This window comes from Cynoglossus semilaevis, chromosome Z (genome assembly GCF_000523025.1).
Source record: "Cynoglossus semilaevis isolate Cse_v1.0 chromosome Z, Cse_v1.0, whole genome shotgun sequence".
In the NCBI taxonomy this organism is placed as follows: domain Eukaryota; kingdom Metazoa; phylum Chordata; class Actinopteri; order Pleuronectiformes; family Cynoglossidae; genus Cynoglossus; species Cynoglossus semilaevis.
In genome coordinates this window covers 16,565,003-16,570,695 of record NC_024328.1, presented here as the reverse complement: position 1 = coordinate 16,570,695, position 5,693 = coordinate 16,565,003, and the positions used below count along the sequence as shown (strand labels likewise).

The window sequence follows — 5,693 nt, the reverse complement described above, 5'->3', positions numbered from 1 at the left end:
CTCCTTTCTCTGCCCAGAGGACATACCTAGCACCTTCCTACCTGTCTCCCTAATCACTGCAGCTGTAGTCTCCCAATCATATGGGAACTCCTCAACACGGCCCAGAACTGCCTTTACTTCTGTCCTGAAGTCTTCACAAATGTCTCTTTCCTTAGTTTCCACCATTTGATCTTCTGTTCTGTCTTCACTCTTCTTCACTTTTCACCTCCATCGTCATTTTGCACACTACCATCCGATGTTGTTTGGCTTCACTCTCACATGCCACCACCTTACAGTCATTAATCTCCCTCAGATTACCTCTTCTACATAGAATATAATCTATCTGTGTGGACCTGCCTCCACTCTTGTACGTCACCCTATGTTCCTCTTTCTTTTGGAAATAGGTGTTTACCACAGCCACTTCCATTCTCTTTGTGAAATCTACCACTGCATGTCCTTCCAAGTTTCTCTCCCTAACACCAAACCTACCTATCACTTCCTCATCATTCCTCTGTTCCTTTCCCCTATATGACCATTAAGGTCTGCTCCAATCACCACTCTCTCTCCCCTGTGGATACTCTCTACCATCCAATCCAGCTCCTTCCAGAACTTCTCCTTTTCTTCCAACTCACAGCCCACCTATGGGGCATAACCGGTAACAACATTTATCATCACTCCTTCTATTTCTACCTTCACGCCTTCATTCCCTTCCTGACGCAACCCTCACTATTTATCCGGGCTTGGGACCGGCACTATAAAGCACGGCTTCATGTACCCTAGTGGCTGGCTTTGGGCTTTTATTGTCTGAAAACATCATTAAAATTTAATGGAATCCAGGCTACTTTCAGACTTTCTGATCAAAAATCTTTTAACTTTTTATACATCATACATTTCCTGAATATGCAAATAAATATGAAAATAGACTCTTGTACTCTGCTGACTTTGCATTGTGACCTGTAATTCTCCTAATATGCATTAAAGTCCATTTCTGTTCCTTACTGGCAGTGTGTGTTTGTAGGGGGACTAAGCCATGCTTTTTTCTGTGGAGTAGAAAATTTCAATTTCCAATTTAAAACTCTGGTATTTTAAAATGGAAACATAATCTTCAGTTGCTGTGTAATTATTTCATCTGTGCCCCACACACACACATGCACACACACACACAAACACACACACACACAGTATGTGCATAATGCTCTGTTCCCACACTGCACTCTGAGCTTTAGCTATTTAGCATTTCTGTCTCTGTCTGTTTCCAAAGGTCAGGCTGACCAATACAAGACAGGAAATGGTGTGGAGTGGGTGCACAATGGACTCCCTGAAAAGAATGAGATGAGGAGAGACAGAGAGGGGGAGATCCAGAGAGAAACAGAGAGAGAGAAGGAGAGAGAGAGAGAAAGAGAGAGAGAGAGAAAGAATATTATCGTCACTGCCAAATCACTAACATTTCTTTCTCCAGAAATATTCCTCATTTTCGAAGTGGTCCATCAAGGCTGTTGATTGCCGGATGTCTCTCGTGGGTACCAAATCAAAATGTCAATTATTTTACCTTGGTTCCATTTTTAGTTTATCATAAAACTGATTCGTGAAGATATAAAGTTTTAAGATTTTTCAATTTCCTTTATTTTCTGATCCTCTTCAGAAGCTGAGATAATTGTGAAAAAAAAAAAAAATGGATAAAAAGGATCAGCAACCTTTAGCATATAACCTAGCCACATATTTTGGTTGCTGTCACATTTTAAAATCAAATCTTGTTCATGATCATGTTCTTGATCATGTGTGATTCGAGGTGCTCGAGAGCTAAACGACAGCTTTGGAAGAGGACAGACACAGTCTTCAGGCAACGTTTTTGCACTGGAAAAGTGCAGCCCTCTGGTTCTGTTTTCTCCATTTTTCATTCTTTGGAGCTGAGAGCAGTTAAATGTGTAAATAAACAAAACTGTGAATTTGTTGAAAAATTATGACTGTTCATTGATAAACGTTGATAAAAAAAGATCATAGATCTCAGGGAAAACTGTTTTCATCCAGAGGTGGAGGTGCGGGCAGTGAAGAGTAACAAGATGGAGGAGACATTTATCATGACACGGACCTTTGTTCCAGGCAAAGCTAAGGCCAAACGCTGTGTTAGTATGAGGATGAAGTGCCGTTTTCTTTACCCTGCAGCACAGTAATTTGGTTGAGAAAGGACACAGGAAAAGCCATGAGCTTTTGTTACGACAAACTTTTTTATTATGGCTGTCTCTAAATATATTTATTAAATGAAATGCTAATAGCTTCCACGATTTAGCCACAATCACCAATGTTATTAAAAATAAAGGTTGCTCCAAGGAGTTGTGCATATGTAATAAAGAATTTGTTTTTATGCTTAGCAGACATTAGCAGTCAGATGATCCAGGTTTAAACAAACAGCACTAAATAACCAGAGCTAAATTTAGCATAAAATATATAAATGAATGTCAAATAAGAGCCAACAATAGTAATTTCTCACTAGTTTTCTGCTTATAAAACGTGATTTGAATAGAAGTTAATCATCAGCATACATATCAGTCATAGCTGAAAATATGGCTGTCAAAAACACATCTTCATGTTTCACCCAAATATTCATCCACACCCAAGGACACGTTCACACAGAGGGTACATGCAAAAGGTGGAGGATGCAAACTAGTGACCGTCTCGGAACAAGGCATCAGCACTGACCGCTAATGTCATCTTCCTGGTGATATAAACACATTTGTTGCAGCTGTGGGAGACTGTTGGTTCTGAATATGTTTTAATTTCCACATTTGTCTGGACTCAGCAAAACATCAATGCATCCCTGTGCGCAACTGCACAGCAATTAATTTATCTGTAGCTGCAGCGCGGTGCTTCAGTGAGTCACACGGCAGCTTGGAGTCTTTTACCTGATATAACCCACTGACCTGAAAAAGTTGTTACAGCTGCGAAAAATGCTAATGTAATGAAAAAAAACTTTTAATGCAGCAGCTATCAATCAGTCGGTCACTTAACTTGTCCTTGTTGCTTACAACCCCAATACACACCCTGTGTACTTGCCCTAGGATCACTGTGTGGACCAAGCTCAGAGATCTACTGCATCTACAGTCATCTACTGCAGCGGTCCTCAACCTTCCTTCGTTGAAGGATCATTCAATTTTCAAAATAACTTTATTCTGTCAGTATCAGTGTCTGAATGACCTATGGTTCTGAAACATCAGATTATCTTTAAGTGAAAAAAGTAAAGGGATATGACTGGATTTTGGATGAAGTAATTTAGTAATACTGAAGTACATTTTTTCACTGTGTCCCACTACGGCCCGGTCAATCAATACATCTATACATCAACCTGACTATTGTCAACGTCATGTTCACATCACACCCCCTGAGCTTTATTTATAACACTGTCATTCCTGTCAAACTGCTACTAAGAATGAACAAAGGAAAATTTAAATAACACTTTAGTTCCCCAATGTGGCACAAAATCAGGAAACAATTAAATAGATTATTTGCTATGTTGCTTTATCCTGCCTTCCGATTAACCCATACTGACACAGCCACCTCTGAAAACCTCTGATTTTGAAAACCTCTAATTTCCATTATCCTTATTTTTGTTAAAAGATCCAGCAAAAACAGAAACACACAGCTCTCACGTCTGAAAACTGTAAAATACCAACAGTGACATGAGTCTGACCAGGCTTTTAAAAATGTATATTTTTATATATACTGTATATATAATGGAATTCTGGACACCAACTATAACTCATAATACATTTTATTTGACTTTGTATGAAAGTTTGGAGTTCAAGCTTGATTTTTTGTTTTTAATACAAGGAGAGTGGGGGGCGAAGAGGAGGAAGGAGGTGGAAACAGTGAGCAAGCTCAGCACTGCCTGAGGCTCCAAGTGGAGATGTGCTGTCCTTGAAGGTGTCATATCGATTTATCCACAGCAATAGCTGCATGTATGTGTGTGTGAGGGAGAGCGAGACAGAAAGAGAGAGAGAGGGAGGGGGGGCTGGCAACTCCTCCAAATAAGGAGAAAAGTGAAACCTACATTAATGATGAATCGTTGATAAGTGAAGCAGAAAAGGACTCTGTCCCTCCTCCTCTTCCCGTGTCTCACTTTTATCATCTGACATTTGCTAATTCACATGTCAGAACTAATTTTTATATCAGGCTTTTCTCTGCCCCACAGGAGCGTCATCTTCCCCTTACTCACTGCACCACATTTGTCAGGTGTATGTTTTTTCCCCCACTCTCTGGATTCAGTTTTCTGAGGGTTATTACACGAAACATCCTCAAGTGTTATTTCCTGAAACCTTTCTTTCAAAAAAGGACATTTAGGACACGCTCAGTTTATTTTTTTGTTTGTTTGTTTGTTTCAAAGGCTTGTATTCTATCAGAATAATGTAACGACCAGTGTAATCATAAATTATTTGACAGTATCTGAATCAAAACTACTAAAAGAAGAAGATGAAGCAAAAAGTGAACTATTTGTCATTGTGACACAGCACACCACTGCACATAACCAAATGTGACCTCTGCTTTTAACCCATCACCAAAGTGGACAGTGGGCAGCTTTAAGCACCCGGGGGAGAAGTGTGTGGGCATGGTGCCATGCTCAGAGCACCTCAGTGGTAACTTGGCAGCTGGTGGACTCAAACCTGAAGTCTTCCGGACACACAAAGCCACCACTGCCGCCCCCCCCCCCTTTTTTTTTACTAAATTTGTTTTCATTTTGTTTGGTTATAAAATAGTGTTATCATATGTGTTCAGTCTCCAACTCTAATTCTAACTAATTTCCCCAATTCCTTTTAACAATTTTGACCATATTCAAATCGACATAGATGCTAAAATCTTCTTTTTAAAATAAATGTGTTTAATGACTTTGTTTATTAAATGGCCTTTTAAACAAACTGAATCTACTTCATTTATTCCTACCACTGTTATGTCAAACATGAGCTCCGTTGCACACTGTTGCTAACATCTGACTTTTTTATGTTTTCTGCGTATTTGCTGACCTGCTGACTTGCATCTGTTGCGCCTTTTCCCATAGGAAATACATTGGGAGAATTTCATTTTTCAAAACCACAAATACTCAGAGATGTTGTCCACACTTCCAAACACAGTTCCATTATGTCACAATTGCTTTTCAACTTCAATAAAACGGTGAGGTTCATTTCTTTCTGAATTATTTTGTTTTTTTTATATACTTATCCTGTGTATTTTTTTTCCATTTTATTGTCTTTTTTCTCATCTTTTATTTTTCTTCACACTCTATTTGTCCTTTGACCTTTTCAGTTCTTTTTAACCTCCCTGAGCGTTTTGTTCTTGTTGCCTCAGGTCACCTAGATCACAACTTATTTGCTATTTCTCAAATTTTACATAACCATCTCCAAATGTGTTTTCTTGGCGGGGCAGAGGGGGCTTTTTTTCCTGTCTGATTTCCCAGACCTTCATCCTGTATTTGCCTGTGCACTCGGCTCTTTAATGACAAAACAGCTGGTGGCACTTAAATTACAAAGCAGAACGACCTTCCCTTGTGAGACCATCTGTGACAAAGAGGAATTACTCTGGATACAAAACCTGTTAGGTGAAATGTTGCTTTGCTGTGGTTATTCAGATCAGCACTCAGACGATGGCTTCTTCTTCCTGAGGTGAACCACTCTGTCTTACAACCCTGATTTGTTTCCTCTCCGACAGTGGAAGGAGGTATCGATCGG

General features: G+C 39.5%; 1 protein-coding gene across 2 annotated transcripts in view; it reads right to left on the bottom strand.

Moving 5' to 3' along the window:
- ntrk2a (neurotrophic tyrosine kinase, receptor, type 2a) overlaps positions 1-5,693 on the bottom strand; it is a 106,781-nt gene that overhangs the window by 62,634 nt on the left and 38,454 nt on the right. The gene's annotated exons all lie outside the window — the stretch shown is intronic.